This window comes from Penaeus vannamei, chromosome 37, assembly GCF_042767895.1.
Source record: "Penaeus vannamei isolate JL-2024 chromosome 37, ASM4276789v1, whole genome shotgun sequence".
Lineage (NCBI taxonomy): Eukaryota > Metazoa > Arthropoda > Malacostraca > Decapoda > Penaeidae > Penaeus > Penaeus vannamei.
The window spans coordinates 27916102-27941101 of NC_091585.1; the positions used below are offsets into that span (position 1 = coordinate 27916102).

At 46.8% G+C, this 25000-nt stretch overlaps 1 protein-coding gene across 16 annotated transcripts in view; it reads right to left on the reverse strand.

Annotated features, from left to right (window-relative positions):
• Window positions 1-25000, reverse strand: part of tou (bromodomain adjacent to zinc finger domain 2B toutatis) — a 413452-nt gene that overhangs the window by 120494 nt on the left and 267958 nt on the right. For 6 of the 16 annotated variants that reach the window (XM_070115178.1, XM_070115187.1, XM_070115186.1 and 3 more), the window contains exon 1: window positions 11665-12774. The exons of 2 other annotated variants lie outside the window; for them this stretch is intronic. The gene's annotated coding sequence lies outside the window, so the exon portion shown is untranslated. Of the gene's footprint in view, window positions 1-11664; window positions 12778-25000 lie in introns of those variants that run through there. 8 more of the 16 variants (XM_070115174.1, XM_070115182.1, XM_070115179.1 and 5 more) reach the window with 4 other exon arrangements.

Genomic DNA, 25000 nt, shown 5'->3' on the forward strand with positions numbered 1-25000 from the left:
ACACACACAGAACCACGTTTTCTGTAAGGATTTAAGTCTTTCCAGGAGCGGCGTCGGGATCCTAAGGAAGATGGACTCCTTCCTGCTCTCCTTCTCTACTTCTTTTCACATAACACACACACATACACGCACACACACACACACATTTCACACGCACACACACACACACACCTGTCTCACTCTGCCCCCCCCCCCCACACCTAAACAAGTAATTGGAACAGCAAATTAGTTCACGATAATAAGCATTGTCCTAGAGGGAAACAAATGTATATAAAAGGGAAAACAAAGCAAAAAAGGAAAACAAAGCAAGAAATAAAATCCTTATTCTTAGCATTATAAATAATAACAACAATGATAATAATGAAAACTAGAAGCACTCACAGAGCGCATACCTCGGCCAAGGCAATTAATAAATAAGGTCACTGATGGAATAAAAAACCTTCCCCCTCGCAGAATTACACCAAAGCCACCTTCCCCGAGTACACAGGCGACGCCCGTACACACAACCTCCTGGGCGAAGGCAAGGCAACGGGAGTAACGAAGAAATAATCTTAATAATAGGAGTAATAATGCAATTAATTTTTAAAAAATCCTGGATTCGGACCACGACCCAGATCACCACCAAAGTCGAATGGAATCTAGAGCTAGGGTCACACTGGTCTTCTCTGGGATGCCTAGACCGCCGTGCCGAGGTCAGGTCAGCTGAGAGAGAGGGAGAGGGAGAGAAAGAGAAAGAGGGAGGGAGGGAGGGAGGGAGGGAGAGAGAGAGAGAGAGAGAGAAAGAGAAAGAGAGAGAGAGAGAGAGAGAGAGAGAGAGAGAGAGAAAGAGAAAGAGAAAGAGAAAGAGAAAGAGAGAGAGAGAGAAAGAGAAAGAGAGAGAAAGAGAAAGAGAAAGAGAAAGAGAAAGAGAGAGAGAGAGAGAGAGGGAGGGAGGGAGGGAGGGAGAGAGAGAGAGAGAGAGAGAGAGAGAGAGAGAGAGAGAGAGAGAGAGAGAGAGAGAGAGAGTGAGTGTGTGTGAGAGAGAGAGAGAGAGACGGCGAGACAGCTAGATAGACAGAGAGAGACAAGCTGTCTCTGGCCAGACTTCAGAGAGGCTGCCTCGGGATCCAAAGACAGAGAAGGCTAGTGTGCCCCTAGCTTTAGTTCGCCGAAGACACACCTCTAGTTAAATTTTCAGAAAAATCCGTTAAACCGGATCGCCACATCAATTTAATGGCATCTGAGGTAGGGTAAGACACACCTCTGGTAACGATTTCATAATATCTATTCATTACTTTATGAGTCATCCTGCTAACCAACGAACAAATAAACAAACAGACTAATCAACGCGACCAAAAACATAATCTCCTTGGCGGAGGTAATAGTACTAATAATAATCATAAGAACAATGCCATTGATAATAAAAGAATGGTAGCAGTAATAATAATATCATTAGTATTAGAAAAGTAATAAAAATAATAATAACAATAATAAAAATAACCATATCATTCATAATAGAACAGTAGTAATAATAATAATAACAATGATAACAATAATAATAATAATGACAATATCATTAACGATAGAAAGATAGTACACTACAACTACAACTAATAATAATAACAACACCAACAACAAAAACAACAGCAATAACAACAAAAATAACGATAACAGCAGCGCTAATAGACTCAACCGAGCTATGACCAAGATCTCCAACCCATGATAATTAAGTCGTGGCTTTTCATTACAATTCCCTTTCATTACAAGTGTCATTAGGTCAAGTGATTGACGTTTGGGAATATACTGCCTCTTGGTAAATAAAGATTATGATTTTTCTTTTAATTTTCATTCTTGTTTTATTACTATTGTTATTACTATTTACTTTTACTAGTATTACCGTTATTCTCCTCCGCCTCCTCCTTCTAATATCATTATAATGATCATTATATCTATTATGATAATCATTATTATTATATTATTGCTATTAATAGTAACAGTATCATTATCATATTCATTATTACTATTACTAGTATTATCATTATCATCATCCTTGTTATCAATACCATTATCAACATCATTATTCTTATTATTATCTTCACCATCATCATCATCATCTATCCTTATTATGACAATACATCAGCCGTCGATTCTCCATATCCGCAAATGCTTTCCATTCGTCCTCATTCTTTCTAATTTCCACAAAATCAATTTCGCCGCGACGTAATCAAACGCAGAACTTCATTAATTAACCCTTTTCATAACGCATCTCCATTTATGTTCTGGCGCCGAGAAGAAGCCAGGCGTCCACTGGAACCCGGAATTAAAGGCCTTTTGGAATGCGAGAATTGCCATCTTTTATTCACGAACAGCTGGTCTGGGCCGCTATCGCCCCTATCACTCCTTCGCTATCTTGCTTACTATCTACACTCTCCTCCTCTCTTTCCCTTTCACTTCTCAAACTTATGGCCATATTTATCCTTCTCCTTTTCCTCTTCCTTCCTCCTTCCCTTCTATTTTTTCCTCTTCTTCCTTCTCCGTCCTTACTCTTCTTCTCTCCCTTTCCCTTCCTCCTTCCCTCCCAATCTTTCTCTTTCTCCCTCCCCTCCCCTCCTCTCTCTCTCTCTCTCTCTCTCTCTCTCTCTCTCTCTCTCTCTCTCTCTCTCTCTCTCTCTCTCTCTCTCTCTCTCTCTCTCTCTCTCCCTCTCCTCCTTCATATCCACGAACCCAGCCATGATCCCAAACGCCTTATTTATTTATGTATTCATATATTTACACATCAACCCTTTTTCTGTATTTATGTATATTTTTCCCGAAAAGCCTCGTTACGTCAGATTCAAAATTCGCGCCAGCCTGGAGCAGCCATTCTCAAAATCTCTATTTTCTTTTTTTTCTTTTTTTTCGTTTTTTTTGTCGAATTTTTGGGTTTAAATATAACATGGATTCAGTAGCAAATGATAATTAAATAGGATATTCTTGTATGTTACATTTTTGCCTTGATAGCCTATCATTATTCTTTACCTCTTCCTCACCATCACCACTTTCCCTATGCTTCCTTTTCTTCTTCATCTTCGTCTTCATTTTCACCATCTTCTTCTCCTTTTTCCTCTTCTTTGCCTTGTCATTTTATCCTTCCCTCACCCTCAATACTAATAAAAAAAACTCTCACTCATTTTTTAAAATCTTTTTTTTTTTTTTTTTTTTACTCTCTCTGTGAAGAGGAGGAGGAGGAGGAGGAGGAGGAGGAGGAGGAGGAATAGGAGGAGGAGGAGGAGGAGGAGGTGGAGGAGGAGGAAGATGAGGAAGAAGAGGAGGAGTAGGAGGAGAGGAGGAGGAGGAGGAAGAAGAAGAAGAAGAAGAAGAAGAAGAAGAAGAAGAAGAAGAAGAAGAAGAAGAAGAAGAAGAAGAAGAAGAAGAAGAAGAAGAAGAGGAGGAGGAGTAGGAGGAGGAGGAGGAGTAGGAGGAGGAGGAGGAGAAGAGCAGGAGTAGGAGAGGAGGAGGAGAGAAGAGAATGAGACGAAAAAAGAATAAGACAAAGTATAAAAGGAAGAAAGAGAAGCAGGAGGAAATGTTGATGAAAACGGAGAGGAATAGAAAACTGAAGAAAGAGAAGAAAAGAAAGAAGCGTTGGAGAAGGAATAGGGGAATTTAAGGAGAGTTGGGAGGAACAACAAAGAAAGAAAAAGAACTAAAAAAAAAGAAAAGTAAAAAAAAGGAAGTGGTCAAGAAAGAAAAGAAAAGAAAAAAATATTCGAAGTGCAAAAAAGAAAAGAAAAGAAAACAAGAGAATGGGGGAGATAGCAAAGACTGAAAAAATACAACAAACAAAATCATAAAATCAATGCCAATGATAACAAACAATAAATCACGCAAAGGAGCAATTGAAAAAAAGTAAACAGTGCATAAAACAACATCAATAAACAAAAGGAGTAAGAAAAAAAGCACAAGAAAAACACACTTCCGTTGTCTAAAAATAGCACGATTATTTTTTTAAAAATTCAATTTAACCGTTTAACCGCCACCCCATTTCACGCAACGTTTTCAAACCTTTTTTTTTATTAACAACAACAAAAAATGGAAGAGATTAAACAATAAAAGAAAATTCAAGTTCAAAACATTTTCAAAAAATATATAAAAAATCAAATTGAAAAAAACTATTCTTGGTTCAAGATCTGAGTCCGTTATTCAAGCCTTTAAACCACCAAGCTGCAAGGGAAACTGGTCTTTATCAGCTGAACACCGAGGGTCGGTTATTGCGAGAATTGCTAATGGTTCCCCGAGCCGCGAACAACTATCGCCCCTATACCGCCCGTACGTAGGGGCGAGAGTTCCGCGCTCGCTCCACCACGGTCATGTGGCTGACCCTGACCTTGGAAAATGTAAACAAAACCACGTGACCGCTTACATCACATGACGTCACGGCAAGGTCACTGGGTACGACTGAATGCACTGAAACATTCATTGAACTTTTTTTAAGTCTAAGTTCTTGGTTCAAAAGAATTTTATATAGATATTTTCTTATTTAATTCTTGCAGTTTTGGGATCAATGGTTCGGAATTTTTAGTCTGAGAAAAGGGGGAGTGAAGTGAGAGCCGATAAGAGGGGAAGAGAGAAAGGAGGAGAGGACGGCAGAACAGTAACGAAAGGGGGAAATAAAGAAAATAAAAATGTTAACAGCGAAAGGGGAAAGGAAAGGCTAAAGTAAATGTTTGGAGATTGAGAAAAAGGCGGATTAATATTTTCTAGGAATCGAGGGGGTAAAAAAACAAGAAAAAAGAATAATATGTAAGATTTAACGATTGAGGGGAACCAGAAACGAGAGAGAGAGATAGGGTGGGAGGGATGGAGAGGGAGAGGGAGAGGGAGTGAAAGATAGAGAGAGAGAGAGATTGGGTGGGAGGGAGAGAGGGAGTGAAAGAAAGAAAGAAAGAGAGAGAGAGGGAGAGGGAGAGAGAGAGAGAGAGAGAGAGAGAGAGAGAGAGAGAGAGAGAGAGAGAGAGAGAGAGAGAGAGAGAGAGAGAGAGAGAGAGAGAGAGAGAGAGAGAGAGCGAGAAAGAGAGAGAGAGCGAGAAAGAGAGAGAAATGGAAAGAGAAATAAAGAGAGAGAGAGCGAGAAAGAGAGAGAGAGAGAGAGCGAGAAAGAGAGAGAGGGAGAGAGAGAGAGAGAGAGCGAGAAAGAGAGAGAGAGAGAGAGCGAGAAAGAGAGAGAGAGAGAGAGAGAGCGAGAAAGAGAAAGAGAGCGAGAAAGAGAAAGAGAAAGAGAAAGAGAGCGAGAAAGAGAAAGAGAAAGAGAAGAGAGAGAGCGAGAGAAAGAGAAAGAGAGAGAGCAAGAGAGAAAAGAGAAGAGAAACCAGAAGAGAAGAGAAGAGAAGAGACAGGGAGAGCCAGCAAAGGCGACGACCGCCGCCACTTCCTCGCCATCACTTAGCGAACGAGAGGAGGACCAATGACCAGGCTGGACTTGTCCCATTCCGTTTAATTAACCGCAGAAAGTAATTATCCTCTGGAGAAGTTCTCCTTTCCCCTCCCTCCCTCTCCCCTCCTTCCCCTCGCTCCACACAGTTACTTCCTCTCCCTTTCTTTCCACCCATTCTTACCCTCTCCTCTATCTCTTCCCTCCCTCCCCTCGACTTCTTTTCCACGTCCTCCTTTTCCATTCTGCCCTGTTCTGCCTTCCTCTTACTCCCTCCACGCTCCTCCCTTACCTTCCTCTCCCTTCTTCTTCCATCTACATCTCCCTTCTCCTCCCTCCCTCCCTCCACACTCCCTTCCCCCTTCACTCCCTCCACCCTCCACCCTCTCCCCTTTCCCTCCCCTTCTCCACCTCCTCCACCCTCTCCTTTCCCCTCCCTCCCTCCCCCCACCCTTCCCTCTCCCCCTCCCTCCCTTCCCCTTCCCTCCCACCCTTCCCTCTCCCCCTCCTCCCCTCCCCTCCCTCCCTCCCTCCACCCTCCCCTCTCCCCTCCCTCCCTCCCTCCGTTTATGACATGTTGGAAGCTCTACCACCACGACCTACTCCAACATCGAAAACCTTCTCCCTCAAGATTATAAACAATTTTTTTTCTCTCTTCATTTTTTCCCCCGATTTTTTATTATTATTTTTTTTTTTTCCATCCCTTGCTAGCCTGTGAGATCCCGCATTCAGTTCAGGGATAATTATCATCATTAGGACGTCATCTGAAACCGAGGCTGTTGCTTGGGACTTTTTTTTTTTTCTTGGCGATTCGTTCCGGGAAGCGACGGAGTTCCCCGAGGGCGGCGGCGGGATGCAGAGGCCACGCCCGGCGCCCGTGCGGAGGACAGGGGAACGTTGAACTCGGGGCGCGGGGACTGGGTGGGCGTTCTTCAGCCACGGCGGGAGATGGGCGCCGTTCGGACTCGCGCTGGGACTCTCTCTCTCTCTCTCGCTGTGTCTTGGCCTGCTCCCGCCCTCGCTCCTTGCTTTCTTCTGACCACTTTCTCTCTCTCTCTCTCTCTCTCTCTCTCTCTCTCTCTCTCTCTCTCTCTCTCTCTATATATATATATATATATATATATATATATATATATATATACATTCATGTGTGTATATATATATATATATATATATACATACATACATGTGTGTGTGTGTGTGTGTCTGTGTGTATATATATATATATATATATATATATATATATATATATGCATGTGTATATATACATACATATATTTACATATACATATATATACACACATAAACATACACACACACACACACACACACACACACACACACACACACACACACACACACACACACACACACACACACACACACACACACACACACACACACACATATATACATATATATATATATATATATATATATATATATATATATATATATGTATATATACACATCTATATGTATATATGTATATAATAAACACACATATATACCCTCTCTTTAATCTCTATTCCAACACCTTTTCCTTTATCCCTTGTCTCTTTTCCTCTCACCCTCCTTCCATCCTAATTAACCATCACTTATCCCCTTTCTCCCCTCCTCCTCCCTCCCTCCCCCCCCCTCTCGCAGACCACACTATAGAGAGATTAATTAATTATGTATCAACTTCACTTTTTCCATTGGTTTCCATCGCCCTTTCCTTGTCATTGTTAATTACAGTCACTCCTTGTTGCTACTGTCATTTAAAATCCTCCTGAAATACTAACCATCTAATCATTTTCATGTACCAACACAATTTATCAGATAATTTCTATGTGCTAACCAAAACTAAACATCTAACCACTCTTATGTACTAATCTCTACAATTTTCTACCTTAATATAACTTTAAATTATTTTCTACTAACCATTTCTACCCTAATATAACTTTATACTATTTTCTACTAACCACTTCCATATAAAGCCTACCTAACCATCTTTATTTTCTTAGCGACATTTCTACAGCCATTTGCATATACTAACCAACAATGATGAGCATATACTAACCAATATTTTCTAAGCATCCTCCTGTACTAACAACTATTATTCACCCAAAAATCTTCAAACACAAACCACAACGAACCACCATAAAATATCCATAATACTAACCATCTATGAATATTCACGAGTACTAACCATCACTAACCACAGCTACCCATCAAACCATCTTCAAATCCAACTAACCATCTTGATGTACTTACCACAACTATCTAATCACGTAAGTCTACTAATATTTATCACAACTCATGAAAAAATATCTTCAAATACTGACCAATAGTCATTACTACCATCTTATCTCTTCACCTTTTCACTTTTCTTTCATTTACGAATATCAATATTTTTTTCTTTTTTTTCTGTGACAGTATATTACATTTGCGTTTCCTTATAGAGATTGAAATTAACATACTCTACCTAGTTTGAAGGATACTGGTTTTAATATTTGTTTTGGGCTGTCAGTATACTGTGTGTGTGTGTGTGTGTGTGTGTGTGTGTGTGTGTGTGTGTGTGTGTGTGTGTGTGTGTGTGTGTGTGTGTGTGTGTGTGTGCATGTGTGTGTGTGTGTCCCCGAGCGCATAAACAAATACAACTCTTTATAAACAGTCTCGGTTCCCATAAATATTCCAACTACTTCACAACGCCTAAAACAAATGAATATACAAAACAACTCCACGCATAACCCGAACCCAAACAAATAAACAAAACAATAAAAACAATCTTAACACAAACAAACAAAACAAAACAATAAAACATTCTTCACACAAACCAAACAAAAACAAACAAAACAAAACAATAAAACAACCTTCACACAAACAAGCAAACCACACCACAGGCGCAGACACGGAAACACCCCACCAAGACGGCAACACCGATAATTAAAACTCGCCACAGAGCCAATTTTCAACATCAAAAGATCTTTATCGAAGTCCACCGCTTACACCTTCCCTACAAATCACCGAGAGACACCCAAGAACAGCCTTGAATTCTCTTACGACTATTTTTATCCCAACTTAGAAGAACTTTTAATAATGAAGTGGAATTCTAGGCCGCTGTCGCATGCTTGGGGCGCCCGTGGCCAGTTCAGGCGGGAATTCTCTAATAATATCGATGCGGTTCTTGATTTGCTGTGTGTGTGTGTGTGTGTGTGTGTGTGTGTGTGTGTGTGTGTGTGTGTGTGTGTGTGTGTGTGTGTGTGTGTGTGTGTGTGTGTGTGTGTGTGTGTGTGTGTGTGTGTTTGCATGTTTGCCTGCGAGCGAGAACGTGCATGTATGAACGTATGCATGTATATACGAATGCATGTATGTACGTATGCATATATATACGAATGCATGTATGTACGTATACATGTATGTACGTATGCATGTATGTACGCATGCATGCATGTACGTATGCATGTATATACGTAAGCATGTATGTACGCATGCATGTATATACGTAAGCATGTATGTACGTATGCATATATATACGAATGCATGTATGTACGTATGCATGTATGTACGTATATGCATGTATGTACGTATGCATATATGTACATATGCATGTATGTACGTATGCATGTATATACGTATGCATGTATGAACGTATGCATGTATGTACGTATGCATATATGTACGTATGCATGTATGTACGTATGCATGTATGTACGTATGCATGTACGTACGTATGCATGTATGTACGTATATGCATGTATGAACGTATGCATGTAAGTAATTATACATGTATGTACGTATATGCATATATGTACATATGCATGTATATACGTATGCATATATGTACGTATGAATATATATAAATGCATAAATGTTTACATAGTTCATATATAAATAATAAATACAACATAAACATCCACACATACAGACAGACACACACACACCTGCACACCGCGCGTAGTTCATATATAAATAATACATAAAACAAATACACATCCACACATACAGACAGACACACACACACCTGCACATCTAGCGGTCCCAAGGCCTCTTCCTCCCTCCCGAGTCGCCATTTCTCCTCAAGTCAAAAGGAACTTGATTAGACTAACCTATTTTCTCCCAACCGCCGGCCCCGTCCCGCTGCCTTACGTCGGAGGCTTCCCGGAGAGTCTCTGGCTTCCCTTCGTGCCTTTTCCTTCAAGAACTCTTTCCCTGGAAGCACGAAAAGGACTTATTTTGCTTCCCCACCCCCCTTTATGCTGGTTGGTATGTTCCTAATTACTTCATAGTGCTTTGTGGTTTCATTTTTTGGGGGATAATCTTCATTTTTCGGACTTCGTAAATACTTTTCTATATAATCTTCCTTCTTTTTGGTTTTTCTGCTTCCTTTCTTCTCCTTCTCCATCTTCGTCCTCCTATCCTTCTTCTCTCCCTCCTCCCCTTCCCTCCTTCACTTCTTTTAGCCACAATCAAGTCTTGTCTCCCTCTCCTCCCTCTTCCCGCTCCTCACTCCTCATGCAAAAATCCCTCTTTTCGCAGAAGTCATAATTATAAATCTAGTTAAAACCCGCGACCCCTTCTTCAAACCCCATTCCTGCTCTCAATTTTCTCCCGGGAGCCTATTCCTCAAGCATAATATCTACCCGCGAATAGATTTTAGGAAAGGAAAAAAAGATGAGAGAGGGAAAAGAAAAAGGAAGAGAAGAAAGAAGGAAAACCAGCAACGCAAATTCGAAATAAAACGGATAAATTCCACCCAACTCGTCCCTCTCGGCCGGCCTACCTGTTCCCACAAACCCACTTCCCGTTTTCTGTGTCGCCGGCCGCGCGTCTTCCGTTTTCTACGAGTCCGGATTGATCCCTGCCCGACGGAGGCGAATAAAGGCGAGGAAAGAAAAACCTTCGCGTTCCGGCGGTGTTTAGGGACAGGGCCGCTCCCACCACCAGATTAAGTCTGACCCCTTGACCTTCTATCTCACAGTCTGGTCAAGCCTTACCGTTCCCGCGTCATGTAAAAGTCACAATATAATGTTATTTATTACTAAGAGGTGCAGCTCTAAGTCCCGATGCGGTTTAATGGGAATATTTGGGGGCGGGGAGGAGGTCGCCTCGAGAGACAACTGGGCCGGACGAGGCACAATGCTGGGGTACGAGGCAGTGCGCTGGTTTCTGATGAATGTGGCGTTGGGAGCGACAGAGAGCGAGCGAGCGAGCGAACGAGAGAGAGAGAGAGAGAGAGCGAGAGAGCGTGCAGTTACCAAAACGCCTTTTTCCCCCGATACTTAAATCTCTCTCGAATCGATGTTTACCGCTCGCGCCTCCCCCTTTCCGCTCCCGTGTTCCAATGGCCTTCTCTATTCTCTCTTTCTCCCGCTCCTCTAATTGATCATGACGTCTACACATGCGTGGAAATCGTCCAGATCTTACATTTTCTTGACAGACGCCGTCACACCAGCGCTGCACCGCCGCCGCCTCCGCCGCCGCGCTCACCGAACCCGCTGTCGCTTCTTTGCAACTTCACCTGTTGTTCTGTCGCTCCTGCGCCCAATTCCGCTCAATTGCAGCCTTGCGAAATCACGTTGCAGGACTCGATAGCCTTTAATGCGGCCCCTGATAGGCCTACGAGAAAGGAGGAAGGAAAAACAAACCGCTGTTGGCAACGGCACCTTACGATATATATTACCTAATGCGGCATTACGTTCCACTCTCTCTCCATATTAAGCAAGTCTTACAGCCCTCCTTCCCCCTCTCCCCCTCCCCCTGTCCACTCTCCTCCCCTCCCACTCTCCTCCCTCCCCCTCCCCCCTCCCCCACCCCCTTTCCCACATGCCTCCGACAAGAGCAATTAAATAAAATGACAAAATGGTTGTGCGGTGGACTCTCCCAAGTTCATTAAACAGGAGGTTGCGAGGGTCACAGAAGCAGTTCTCACTCTCTTTAATGACTGTAATGGCAAGAGAATTTCTTCAGCTCTCGTACTACAACCTTTGAGAGAAAAAAAGCATTTTTCAAAACTTGTGTACAGCACTAAAACCACTCCCCCTCCCCCCCTGTGCACCTCTTTCAACCCCACCCTGGAGCAAAGAAAGAGAACTTTTTCATGTAAAGCATCAATGAGGAATTTTTTAAAAATGCAAAAACGTTTTCTAGCTCTAAGTGCATGTTGCTAATGGCCATGACATTTTTCTCTCACCAAATCCATTTCCTGTGCCACAGAATAGTATACACATTTTTTCTTTCTTTTTTTAAACACTAAAATACCTCGTAGATAAGTTGCCATGCACCGCACTCACCGTCAACAGGAACTGCAACATAACAAAACACTAATCTTCGCTCACACAAACTCGGCAAAATTATAAGCACGTTCAGCAGACTTGTAAGCACGGCCAATAGATGGCTCTGACGGCTCCTCTCTCGCTTTCCTCAACCTTATAAATGTTTCTTCCGAACATCCGACCGACGCCGGGCTGAGCTCCGCCACTGCCGAGGGAGAGAGAGAACATTTCCTTCTCTGTTTCACATTTTGTTGCACTGCGACATTACAGGGTCGTACGTGCGTGAACTACATTATGGTCGCTGTGTGTCAGAGTACCACACGGACGTTGCCATGTCGTGATTTCTTCGCCCTTCTCCTCGATAAAAAGAATGCTCCACTCGGCCGCCGCACAAACACGTCACCCCATCGACTGAGGGTTCTGTAAACTGTGTTCGCTCCCTTGCCCTGTATCCTGCTATGCTCGCTCTGAGTGACGAGACATTAGGGGCTGGAGCATTATCGCTCGCTGCACCACCGCGTTCACTGTTTTATCTGCCTCACTTTTGTTAATATTGGTACCGCCACTTTATGACTTATCTTGGGGCCGCGCCACTTCCGTTCACCGAAGCTGCGTGTCTTTAGAACCACACTGAGAAGCACATTTTCACGGGATCGATAAAGGACGAATGTTTAACACCAATTGCACTTCTTACGTAAACATTTATGACTTCCAGTAACGACCGCGATGAGTATGGGAGTAACGGGTACCCACCGCTAATAATAACTGTAATTAGAGAGCGATAGCAATAACACTAAACAATCGCGTTAATGCAAATGAAACCGCCGAAACAAGAGCACTAAGAGCGGTCACCAGCACACGAAGAGCAAGAGCCACAGACTTGTTCAACTGTGTCGCGCCCTGACGTATGAACACAGCCACAGCTCAGAAATAAATAAGATATACGCATTCCACGCAGCAGCACTTATACAAGCAGCTGGCCCAGCACACCAGCTCACACACACGTCAGGCTCTCTGTGGAGCTCGTGGGTGGGTAAGGACAGAAGACGCGGGCGAATAGGCGGCTGTGTGAGAGTGTGTGTGTATGTGTGTGTAAAGGTTTCCTCGTCACACGGGAACACACGCACACGGCTCAGGGGAGGCTACTGCACCGCCAGCACAACAAGCCATCCAACTCCTCCTCCTCCTCCTCTCTCTACTCCAGCGCGGTTGTCGATTCCTAAGCCCAGCTGTGGCTTCGGACCTCCATTCCGCCCCCGTCGCCGCGCTTTCCTTCCCTCCTTCTGCTCCTCCGTCGGCCTCTCCTGCAGGAGCACCACGTCCGTCGGGATTTCGCCGTCGCCTTCGAACGCAAAACGCGAAAGAAGTGAGGGATTTATGAGCACGATGCACTCGCCATGTCTCCTCTCTCGTACGCCCGCCTCTGGATTAGGGCATTAAAACCTGGATTATATCCGTACGCCGGACTGGATCGCCAAGATATCCGAGAGGGCATGTGCAAAGCCCAATTTAAAGGATTATCCAAAATCGCAGGTGCGGTGCGGACTCGCCTACGTGTATCTCCCTCGTTCCTCGTGTCCCTGTGTATGTAGTCATGTTAGACCGGATTATGGGAGGACACCCACACCCCGTCATGCAAGTAATGGGACACGGGACATCGGAGTGTCCAGCGCCATAAAGGAAGGGAAGAGGGTGAGGGTCAGAGGGTGTGTGTGTGTGTGTGTGTGTGTGTGTGTGTGTGTGTGTGTGTGTGTGTGTGTGTGTGTGTGTGTGTGTGTGTGTGTGTGTGTGTGTGTGTGTGTTTGTGAGAGAGAGAGAGAGAGAGAAGTTGGGAAGCTTTGAGGAGTGTTAGTGAGAGGGGGAGAACAGATGGGGAGTGGTAGGGGGGGGGGCAGAGTGTTCTGGCAGATCTGGATTCTTGGTTGTGGCTTGAGGTTTAACTCCGAAACTCAATCTCCCCGCTTATGGGTTCTTGACAATTGGGTTTTGTGTCCGGACGGGCGAGTGTGTGTGTGTGAGAGAGAGAGAGTGCGCCGGCATATCAAAGTGAGCGTTGTAACGAGGGTGAACCATAGATTATGGGAGGAGGTCGCGGAGGGGCTTGGGGGAGGGGGGGAGGGAGGGAAGAAGGAAGGACGGAAGGAAGAAAGAGTGAGGGAGGAGGGAGACAAATACAGAGAGATAGATAGATAGATAGAGAGAGAGAGAGAGAGAGAGAGAGAGAGAGAGAGAGAGAGAGAGAGAGAGAGAGAGAGAGAGAGAGAGAGAGATAGAGAGAGAGACAGAGACAGAAAGGGACAAAGCGAGACAGACAAATGAAGAGAGAAGCATTCCCGGAATGGGCAAGACAGACGAACCCACACACACGCCAGAAAGCCCCCGTTCCCTGCCCCCCCCCCCCCCCCAGCAAACCCCAACGGAACCCCAAGCCCAAGACAAAAGACCCCAAGCCCCCGCCCCCAAGAAGGCCGCCCAAGACCCCACTGCAACCAAAGCCTGTTCTGTTCCCGCGACGATTAATCTCGCAAATGAAATTCCGTGGCATGGCGAAGGCGCCCTTCAAAATATCGCCTTGTCTTCGCGCACTTCCCCTCCCCCCTCCTTCCCCCTCCTCCCCACTCGGCCGGGTTTATCATTCCGGATCTCCGCAACACCGGCCGCTGCAGCGCGGGCGTCGGGGGCCGGACAAAAAGCAGTATAGTTCACCTTTGTGCTTAATGGGTCAGTGGTTGATCAACGACGCACGGCGAGGCTCGAGAGCGGTCCTGGGCACTCGCTCGCTCCCTCGCCTCGCTCCTCGCTCGTCGGGACGCATAGCTCGCTCTCTCTTTTTCCTCACTCGCCGGCGAGTATGAGCGGCCTCTCTGCATAAGTCGTGCTATGTGCTCCGGGACGTGAGGCAGGGAGAGCGAGAGGAGGAGGAGGAGGAGGAGGAGGAGGCTGGCCGGGCTTCTCCCACGGCCGGCCGCAGTTACCAGATTTTTCTACTTCACCTCTCGTGTCGTTTTGGGTGCGATGCCACAACCTCCCAGGCTGCTCGGCCTCCCCGCCGCCGCCTCGCCCTGACCTGCTCGGGCTGGCGAGTTTTCCAGATTCTTTATGGCGCTGTTCGCCCGCAAATATCACTGTCATCCTCCATGGCAATTAGAGTAAATTCTCATAATTCACTAAGTTCATACCATAAAACTCGTCCCGAACATTTATTATCTGCCACCACGTTCTGGCCGCTTCGCTCAGCAACTCCCATTTTCTGTTGAGCTTTAGCCGTTCCACTCAACAGCGGAAATGGTTTTAGCCCGGCGGATCTAAATGTACTTGTGCTCCAGCTTTGTGCTCGCGGAGGCTAATCTGCCGGACAAATTAGATACAGGGCTTATGCTGTCGACGAGCTTTCATGAATACGAGTGCTGGTACAACAAAAAAGCAGGACAAACAGGCGAAAATGAAACCTAAAAATGAACCCGGTTGTTTTACGCACCTTATCTGTAACAGGAAAGGACCGAAGATTGATTTGTTTACGCGCAGGACGTCGGGCGAGCCTTTCGCGAGTTGAATTTGGCGAGGCAGTGCCAAAACACGCGTGCTGGACTTCCTACACAGGCCCGTTCTTTACCACATGGCGATGGAATAACAAGATCGGCCATGCTGCTCACATTCCACGGACGCGAAACACACACACGCCAAGCCTCATGCATACTTACAGAGAGGAGAAGAAGAAAAACGACATTACATGTATAACAGCGTCCACGAGAGAAAAATAACGTTTTAAAAATAAACATCTAACCCAGCGCTCCCCAGCAAGACGGATGGATGCATGGAGGGAAGAAAGCGGAGGAAGAACTCAGGCAGAAACAGACGGGAGGAGACGAGGGCCTCGCGCAGCACACAAGAGACGTACACAGGAAGCAAAGGCACACGGGTAATTTTCTGGGTTAGGCGAGAGAGAGAGAGAGAATGAGTCACAAGCAATACACAGGCGAGGGGCGTGCAGGGAGCGTAGGAGCCGGCAACCACCTGGTCCCGGCCTGTCAACAGTTGTGTGATGGTTCCACGCACACACACTGTCGCTGGCAGTCGCTCGTTATCCGCTCTCGCGTGTTTTCGCCGAGTTTGCTTTCGAACTCTGCTGCTCCTGCCTGTGCCTGGGGTGTCTGGCCGGGGGAAGGGATTCGATCTGCGTCGAGGGAGAGAGGGACTCCTCAGGGCGGGCCGAGGAAGGGCTCGCTGGTCCTCGACGCCGCTCCTCTCGCCTCCTCTTTCCTCCGCTCCTTGGTGGGCTTCTCGCCTCTTCTCCTCGTACTCTTCGTACCTCTTTTCCTTTTCTTTTTCTTCCTCTTCTCTCCTCTCCACCTTTCTCTCTCACGTACATAAACTGTGCATCACGCCACACCCCTTCATTCATTCACTTATTCACGGACTCCAAACACACACACACACACACACACACACACACACACACACACACACACACACACACACACACACACACACACACACACACACACACACACACACACACACACGCACGCCAACCCACCTATCCACCCACCCGCCCACCAACTCTTCGTCCCCTCGTTCGTCTCCCACAAACGGCCGCTCCTTCCACCCCATCCTCCCCCCCCCCCAACCCAGCACCTGTCAAGCCGCTGCGAGAACCCACGTCCTTGACAGTACCCCTTCCACCCCCCCCCCCCTCCCCCCGCGCCCACAAGCATCACACCAGTTAGCATCCCGCCCACACACGCACACACAGCCCCTACGCCCACAATCTTACGCCCACAACCCCCTCCCCCCTCCTTCTCGTCACCTTTGAGCCGCTCTTTTGCAGCGGAAAGTGTGGTGGGTTTTGGGAGCTTGGTGTTGTGTCTGGTACTGCTGGTGTTGTGGCCTAAAGTACCAGGGTATTAATGTTGTTTTTTGTTGTTATCGAGCTGTCATTGTTGTTGTTTATGTCGGCAGTATTATCTTTGTCTGGTTGTTGACGGTCATTTCCCTTTTGTTGTCAGGGGCAAGATAAACAAGGATAATGGTGATGACTGGTGATGATATTTATAATGGAGACATCACTATGAGCGATACTGATAATAATGAAATAATAGCAATAATAATAACAATAGCAATGATAAAAACATCATTAACAACAATAATAATCATATTTACTATGATGATTATGATAATATAACAACAAAAAACATTAATAATAAGAGTTTTAAATATAACAATGACTACAATAATAATTATATTATCATTAATAATACAAATATTGATATGATGATAGTAATAATCATAATATCCACAACACTATTCATAATAACAACATCAGCAACACCGCCATTATTTTTGCCTCGTTCACTTCCTTTCCACATCTCCCCAAAAATCCTTTTTATGGATAGACTTTTTTTCTATCTTTTTATTTATCTTTTTTTGTGCCTTTTCGATCTCATTCAACGGTTTTCGTCGATTCCGCTTCCTCTCGCGGCGAAAGAGCGGTTAATGCTTCTATGCTCTGTCTCTCTGTCTTTATCTGCCTGTCTCTATCTCTTTTACTGTTTCTGTTTCCCTCTGTCTCTCTGTCTCTGTCTCTGTCTCTCTGTCTCTCTCTCTTTCTCTACCGGTCTCTGTCTCCTTTTCTGTTTCTGTTTTTCTTTGTCTGTCTCTCTCTGTCTGCCCCCCCCCCCCTCTCTCTCTCTCTCTCTCTCTCTCTCTCTCTCTCTCTCTCTCTCTCTCTCTCTCTCTCTCTCTCTCTCTCTCTCTCTCTCTCTCTCTCTCTCTCGCTCTCCCTCTCTCTCTTGGTCTTTTATCAGCTTTGTTTCCTGTTCACTTTCATTTTATTCCGAGTCATTATTTTAACTTTGTTCATTTCCACAACCATTTCCTTTTCCTTTTAGCTGGTCGCCTCTCTCTCTTCCTCCCTCTCTCTCCTTCTCCCCTCTCCCTCTCCCTCCCTCTCCCTCTTCCTCCCTCTATCTCACTCTCTCCCTCAAACATTCTTCAATTCACTCTCACTCTCGCTTCCTCTCTATCTCTCTAGCTTTTAGTCTCCCTTCATTCCCCTTTCATCGCCCGTGTGTTACCTCCTCCAGTCCCTCTTCATCATCTCATTGTTCTCTTTCCTCTTTTTGCCTTCCTCTCCTCCGAAAACCTATCCTCTTTCTCTTACTCTCTTCTCTTTCTCTTACTCTCTTCTCTTTCTCTTACTCTCTTCTCTTTCTCTTACTCTCTTCTCTTTCTCTTACTCTCTCCTCTCTCTCTCTTTCTCTCTCTGTCTCTCTCTCTTTCTCTTACTCTCTCTCTCTCCTATTTCTTCTGCTTGTGCTTCAAGTTATTGTTTTGTATTTCATATTTATTTTTTAACTTTTTTCTTTTTCCATTATTTTTTCTCTCTCTCTTCGTCTTCCATTTTCATGTATTCTTTTTCCTTCACTCTTTCAACATCCGTTCTTCTACCTGTCCCTCCGCTTACTCTCCAGTTTACCGTTCTCTATTTTTACCTTTCTTTCTAATTCTGTTGTCTTTTCCAGTGTTTTTTCTTCCCTAGTTTCTCTTCTTCCCTTTTATCTTTTTCTTTTCTGTCTCCTAATTCGAGATCTCATCCTTGACCTTTCCCAAGCTTCGTTTTCTCTTCTCTCTTCTTCTCTCATTCACACCTCCCATCCTTCTTCTTTCTTACTCTACTCCCCTTCTCTCATTTCCTTCCCCTTCTGTTTCCTCCCATTCCTCTCCTCCTTCATCTCCTCCCTCATTCTTACTCTCCTGCTCTTCTCCCATTCCCTCTCCTCTTCTCCCGTTTCATCTCGCCTCTCCTTTCTTCTCCCCCATCACCTCCTCCCTCATTCTCACTCTCCTCTTTTCCCACTCCCATCTCCCGTTTCTCCCATTCCAATCTCCCGTTCCCTCTTCTCTATCTATTCCTCTCCCCCTCCTCCCTCCTCCTCTTCCCATTCCAATCTCCCGTTTCCTCTCCTCCTCTTCGCCCATTCCTCTCCCCCTCCTCCCCCTCCTCCCCCCCTTCGCCCACCGTGGTCTGGTCGGAGCGTGTCTTTGAGGCCGAGCAGGACAGAAGTTAGTATGACAGCCAACTCATCAGTCCGACACAACACCACCTTCTCCTCTCTCTCTCTCTCTCTCTCTCTCTCTCTCTCTCTCTCTCTCTCTCTCTCTCTCTCTCTCTCTCTCTCTCTCTCTCTCTCTCTCTCTCTCTCTCTCTCCCTCGTCACTTGCTCGGTTGCCTGAGTGGGTGAACGAAGACGCGGTAGTGAGGTGCCGTCGAATGTTCTTCCTCCTCTTTCTCCGTCTTCCTCTCCTTCTCCCTCTCTCCCTCCCATTCCCTCCCCCCCTCCACGTCGAGCCCTCCTCCTCCTCCTCCTCCTCCTCCTGCACACCGAGTGCTGCGAGCGCCTCGGATCTCCAGCGCCGCACCGCATCCCTCCGCCGTCTTCGAAAGGGCGTGTGTGAGGCATTGGTTTATCTCCGGCAATTTCCCGGCGCGGACGTCTCACGAGAAGCACAAAGGAAAGGGTGGGGGAGGGAGGGAAGGAGGGAGGGAGGGAGGGAGAGGGAAAGAGCAGGCTGGTACAGGAGCGAAGGAGGGATGCGGGGCGGGGAGAGGGGGGGCGACGGGACTGGTTATGTGGGACGCCGTTGTGGTACTTCGGTTTGTGTGCCGGTATCGTGGCATGAATCGCGTCGTGGGTACTGGGAGCTGAAGCGGCATGAAGGACGTCGCGGCGCTGGCCGACGGCTGGGGGGCTGATGACGTCGCGGTGCTGGTGGTGCGCTGATGGCGTCCTCATGGAAGCGGTGACGATAATGATGACATGAAGGCAAAGGCATCGTGGTGCTAGCGACCATCGACGTCGCGATGCAGGCTACGAGGCGACACGAAAGACGGCAGTGACGTCGTGGAACTGCCTTCGTGGTCCTCCGTGGCCCTGGTGGTACAGCGACGCGTCGGACAATAAAACGAGAATGTGGGAGCGGAGCGCGGCGGCGGCGGCGGTGTAAGCCGTGGTGTGGTAGCTGCGAGAGTTATTAAGGTGGAGTCCTGAGCGCAGGAGCTGTGATGACGGGAGACGGGCCGGAGGAGGGGGGGCGGGGGGGGGGGGAGGGTGGAGGACGGGTGGGAAGAGGACGAGGGAGGGGGAGGGGGAGGGGCGAGGGGCGGCTGGGGGCGGAGTGGCGAAGAGGAGGAGGAGGGGGAGGAGGGGGGGAGAGTGGGATAGGACGAGGAATGTGAGTTTGTCGTGGTCTGCGGAGGGAACAGTTCACCAATTCGCGAGGGTACACTTGGATGATCGCCTTCCTTGCTTCGCTCGTCGCCTCTCTCCTCCTCACGCTTTGCCTCCTCCCTTCTCCTCCTCCTCCCCCTCCCACCCTTCGTCTCCTCCCTTCTCCTAGTCCTCATTCGTCGTCGCCCTCGCCTCTTCCTCCTCCTTGAAAATATTCCTCGAGATTCGTCTTATCAGGACCGGCATTCACATGTCTTAAAGACGGGGTGCAGGCGGACGCCCAGACCTACAGAGGACTGCCTGAGAAGAAGCCTCGTTGTTGCTGTCCTCGCTCCTCGGTCTCGTTCGGGCTCTCCTCTCGCTCCTCTCCTTCCTTCCCCTTCGCTTATTCAGCTTACCTTTCTCTTTTTATTATCTCTGTCTCTGTATGTCTTTTCCTCTCTCTCTATGTCTCTCTCTCTCTCTCTCTCTCTCTCTCTCTCTCTCTCTCTCTCTCTCTCTCTCTCTCTCTCTCTCTCTCTCTCTCTCTCTCTCTCTCTCTCTCTCTCTCTCTCTGTCTCTCTCTGTCTTGTCTCTCTCTCTCTTCTCTCTCTCTTCTCTCTCTCTCTCTCTCTCTCTCTCTCTCTCTCTCTCTCTCTCTCTCTCTCTCTCTCTCTCTCTCTCTCTCTCTCTCTCTCCCTCCCTCCTCCATTCCTGTGTATTCATGTACAAGTGTGTGTTTGTGAGTATGAGAATGCGTAAAAGTGTAAACCCACTGAGTGCAAATGTGAGTGCGATTGAGCGAGCGAGCGAGTGAGCGAGTGAGTGAGTGTGCGTCTGTCCCCTCTCGCCCACTGCCTCCTCCAGCGCTAGCAGTGTGACCAAAGCGAGCTTTAGTTAAGTTGCGTGAAGGAATGCCGGAGCCTTTGAATGCTGAATTGCCACGCCGCCACTGTCCAACCACAGCCCTGCCATCGCCACAGTTTCAACCACAGACGGAGGGAATTCCTGCAACAAGCAAGCTCTTCTGTTTTGCGGAGCCGAGAGACCGATTCCCTGGCTCTCCTGATGGGGAAAGGGTCTTATATTACCTCTTAATGTTACTGTAAAACTGTTGTGGATTTCTGTACCAGTAGGAAAGCGATAGAGATTCTTTTCCTACGAGGTTATTGAGGTTATTTGTCGTAGCGAATGGCATATTTTGAATAATTAGGGAGTGAGCGATTTCCTGTCGGATAACATAGGAAATACGGTAAAAGGATTGGGAAGCAAGAGTAAAAAACAAAAGGGATGAAGTGAATGTAAGATCATGGCAGGAGTAAAAGGATTGGGAAGCAAGAGTAAAAACAAAAGGGATGAAGTGAATGTAAGATCATGGCAGGAGTAAAAGGATTGGGAAGCAAGAGTAAAAACAAAAGGGATGAAGTGAATGTAAGATCATGGCAGGAGTAAAAGGATTGGGAAGCAAGAGTAAAAACAAAAGGGATGAAGTGAATGTAAGATCATGGCAGGATTGGGTCCCTGAATACGATTCCTTCCAATCCCAATCACTATATCTCGCCTCCTTTTCACCCTCCCCTCTTCGCTTCATTTTCTTTCTCCAATTTCCTGTTATTTCTGCTGCACCTGTTGATGTTCTTTTTCCTTCTCCCTCTTCTTCCATTCTTCACCTTTTCCCTATTCTTTTCCTTTTCTATTTTCATTTCCCCTTCTCTTTTACCTCCCCCTCTTCCTTCTTCCCCTTTCGTCTTCTGTCTTGCCCTCCTCCTCGTCTTTCCCCTCCTCCTCCTTTTCCTTCCTCTTCTTCTTCTTCTTCTTCTCCTCCTCCTCCTTCTTCTTCTTCTCCTCCTTCTTCTCCTTCCTGCTTCCTCCAAATAATCAACAAAACAGGTGAATCTACAGGTCCCACCACTCCCCCTCTCTCCCTCCGGCCCCCTCCCCCCTCCTCCTCCCTCCAGTTCCAATCTACGTTCGTTCCTTCCTTCTTCGCTCCCTCTCTCCCTCCGTTCATCTACGTTCCTCCTTCGTTCTCCCAACTTGCTCTTCTTCCCTTCCCCTCTTTCTCTCTCACTACCTCCTTCCTTCCCTCGTTCCCCTCTCTTCCCCATAACCTCTTCCTCCTTTCCCTTCTCCTCTTTACCATCTTTCCTTCCTTTTATTCTCTCCTCTTCCTTACTCTAACTAGCATTTTCTCTCTCTACGTCTTCCCTCCCTCTACCTTACTCTCTCCCTCCTGATACATGACCCTCCAAGGACCCTCGAATCAAAGACAAACACCGAAGACCGAAGACCTAAGACCCAAGACCAAGAAACTAGGACCCAAGACCAAGAAAAATAGGACCCAAGACCCATAAGACCAAGGAACCCAAGACCGAAGGAACCTAGGACCCAGGATCCGAACCCAAGACGCAAGAGCCAAGACCCAAGACCCACAAGACCAAGGAACCCAAATAAGAGAGCCAAGACCGAAGACCAAAGGACCAGCGCCCAAGAGTGAAGACCCAAGACCGTTAAGTCCAAAATCCGGACCTCACGACCCAAAAGTTAAAAGCCAATAACCAATACCGTTTAAGCTAAGACAAAGAGACTTAAGACTCAAGGGCTAAGACCCCGAGGCACAAAAGACAAAGCTCAAGACTCAGGATTCCAGAAGATCTGATCTTAAACTCTTGAGCAAAGGCTAGAAGACCTCAGTTGAAAAAACAACTTTAAACTAAGGCTCAGAGGTCGAATCAGACGCGGGTCGACTCACACCCAATTCAAGCCATATACAAATCGGATCCCTCCCAAGTCGACTCAAAAGAAAGTCGACTCACACCCAGTCTAAGCCACACACACATCGAATCACAGAATCCCACCCAGGTCGACCCAAAACGCAGGTCGACTCACAACCAATGGAGGCCACATACGAGCCGAATCCCTCCCAGGTCGACTCAAAGGAAAGTCGACTCGCACAAAGTCCAAGCCACACACCCGCCGACCCACAGAATCCCACCCAGCTCGACCCAAAACGCCTCACACCCCCTCCAAGGCACACGCAGGTCAACGTCGAAGTCCCTCATGAATGATGCAAGGAGGCGCTGCTGTCGACCTGCTCCTCGTCTGCGCGGATGAGGCGACGGGGGACCTCGAGGCCGACGGGGGACTTCGGGGCCGACGTGTGACAATGCCAAGTCCCGCTGAGTGACGTCGACAGCGGCGCCCGTGCACGTCGGGGGCGCGTGCGAATGTTAGGGCCCCAGCTGTCCGTGGCGCTGGCTGTTTCCCCGCCACCTGTCCGTCCGTCCGGCTGAATTCGCCTCAAGTTGGGTCGCCTGTGTCTTCTGTCCTTCGATTCTCGCTTGTCTGTTGGTTTGGCTGTTTTCCTGTCAGCTGGCTTGTCTGTTTGGCTGCATTTGTCCTGTTTGACTGTCTGTCTCTCCTTTCTTTCTTCTCATCGGTCTGTTTGCTTGGCTGTCTTGCCTGCCGGTCTCTCTCTCTCTCTTTGTCTGTCTGTCTGTCTGTCTCTCTCTCTCTCTCTCTCTCTCTCTCTCTCTCCCTCTCTATTTACATGCCCCTGTCTACGCGTACGGGTGCATACAACTTCCTAAGAAGAAATATGCGTGCCCCCCCAAACCCATCCCCCCCCCCCAGCCCCAGAGGAGGGGGCGGCGGGCGTAAGCAGGGGCGCCGCCACCGGGCATCCTCTTGTGTCCAGGGTCGGGCGAGGTCAGGGCGCTCCCTCCTCCGGCCCGGCGCCCAAAAAGGTCAGGACGAAACTATATCACACGTTGCAGGTTCTCTGGCCATTTTCTCTTTCGTGTTTCCTGCTGTTGTTGTCTTCTTTTTTACCTTTTCTCTTCTTCGTTGGGGTTATTCGTCCATTATTTCACATTATTCATTCATTTTCCCTTTTATTGTTTTCATTTCCTCGCGTTTGTTCGAGTTATTTGCCTCTTATTTCGCTTTATTTATTTTTTTCTTTCTTCCCTTCTTTATCTCTTCCCTTCTTTCTCTTCTCCTTCGTCCTTTCTTCCTTTATTCAATTCCTCCATCTCCTGGTTTCGTTTCGTGCGTGCGAAGGCGTCGGAAAAATGCCTGTAAATATAATGCTTTTCGCTCATTCAAAACTTCTGTCTGGAATGGATAGAATTTTCAGGTTCAATAAATACATTTTCTTTCGCATTTCCTAAAGTGATGATAACTTCGCAAAACGGAAAGAAACGCAGAAAAAATGATTCCATACATTCATTTTATCATCGTTATTACTATTATCAATTTATAAGTTCCGTATTTTCGAAGCCAAATTCAAAAACCAAAAAAAAAAGTACCTCCGAATTTCATATTTCCTAATTTGTTTTTCCCAAAAAAATCATTAAAAAAAAAGGTTCACACATATATATATATATTTTAAAAAATCCTAAGCGCCATCATTTCAGTTCCGATGAAATGCTGTTAATCCTCATCTCTTTCCCGTATTCCGTTTTCTGATAAATATATTTTTTTCCCCGAAAATCAAATTAATTACGATTTTGTTGTTTCGGATTCGCGTTCGTCAGGAATCGTCGTCTATTGGAAAACGAGTGTAAGGGCGATTTTCCCCTGACTAATGAATGGCAAAGTCGACCTTCGTTACGGGAGCATAAACAGTCCAGCAAGATCCAACACAGTTCACAAACATTCGACTTTGACCAATTTGTAAACTTTTCTGTTAATATGTGTATATTCTTTTTTTATTCCTCGTGCCCCGGAAATCCAATAGCCTTTAGGGGAGAGGAGGGTGGGGGGAAGGAGGGAAGGAGGGAAGGGGAGGGGGTGGAGGGGGGGCATACTTACCCCCTTTCATACATTTTCTCTCTCTCGCTTTTGCTTTCGCTTTCGCTTTCGCTCTCGCTCTTCTTTTCTCTTTTTTTTTTCTCCTTTCACTCTCCCTATCCTTCTCCTTCCACCTCTCTGTCTCACTCTTCCTCTCCTTCTCCTTCTCCCCCTCCCTCTCCTCCTCCTTCTCCCTCTCCTTCTCCCTATCACTCTCCTCCTCTCCCTATCCTTCTCCCTTCTCCCTCTCCCCTATATCCCTCCCCTTCCCCCTCCTCCCTCCCCCTCCCCCTCCCCCTCCCTCCCTCCCTCTCCTCCGCCATCTCACCTTCCACCTCCCCCTCCACCCCGCC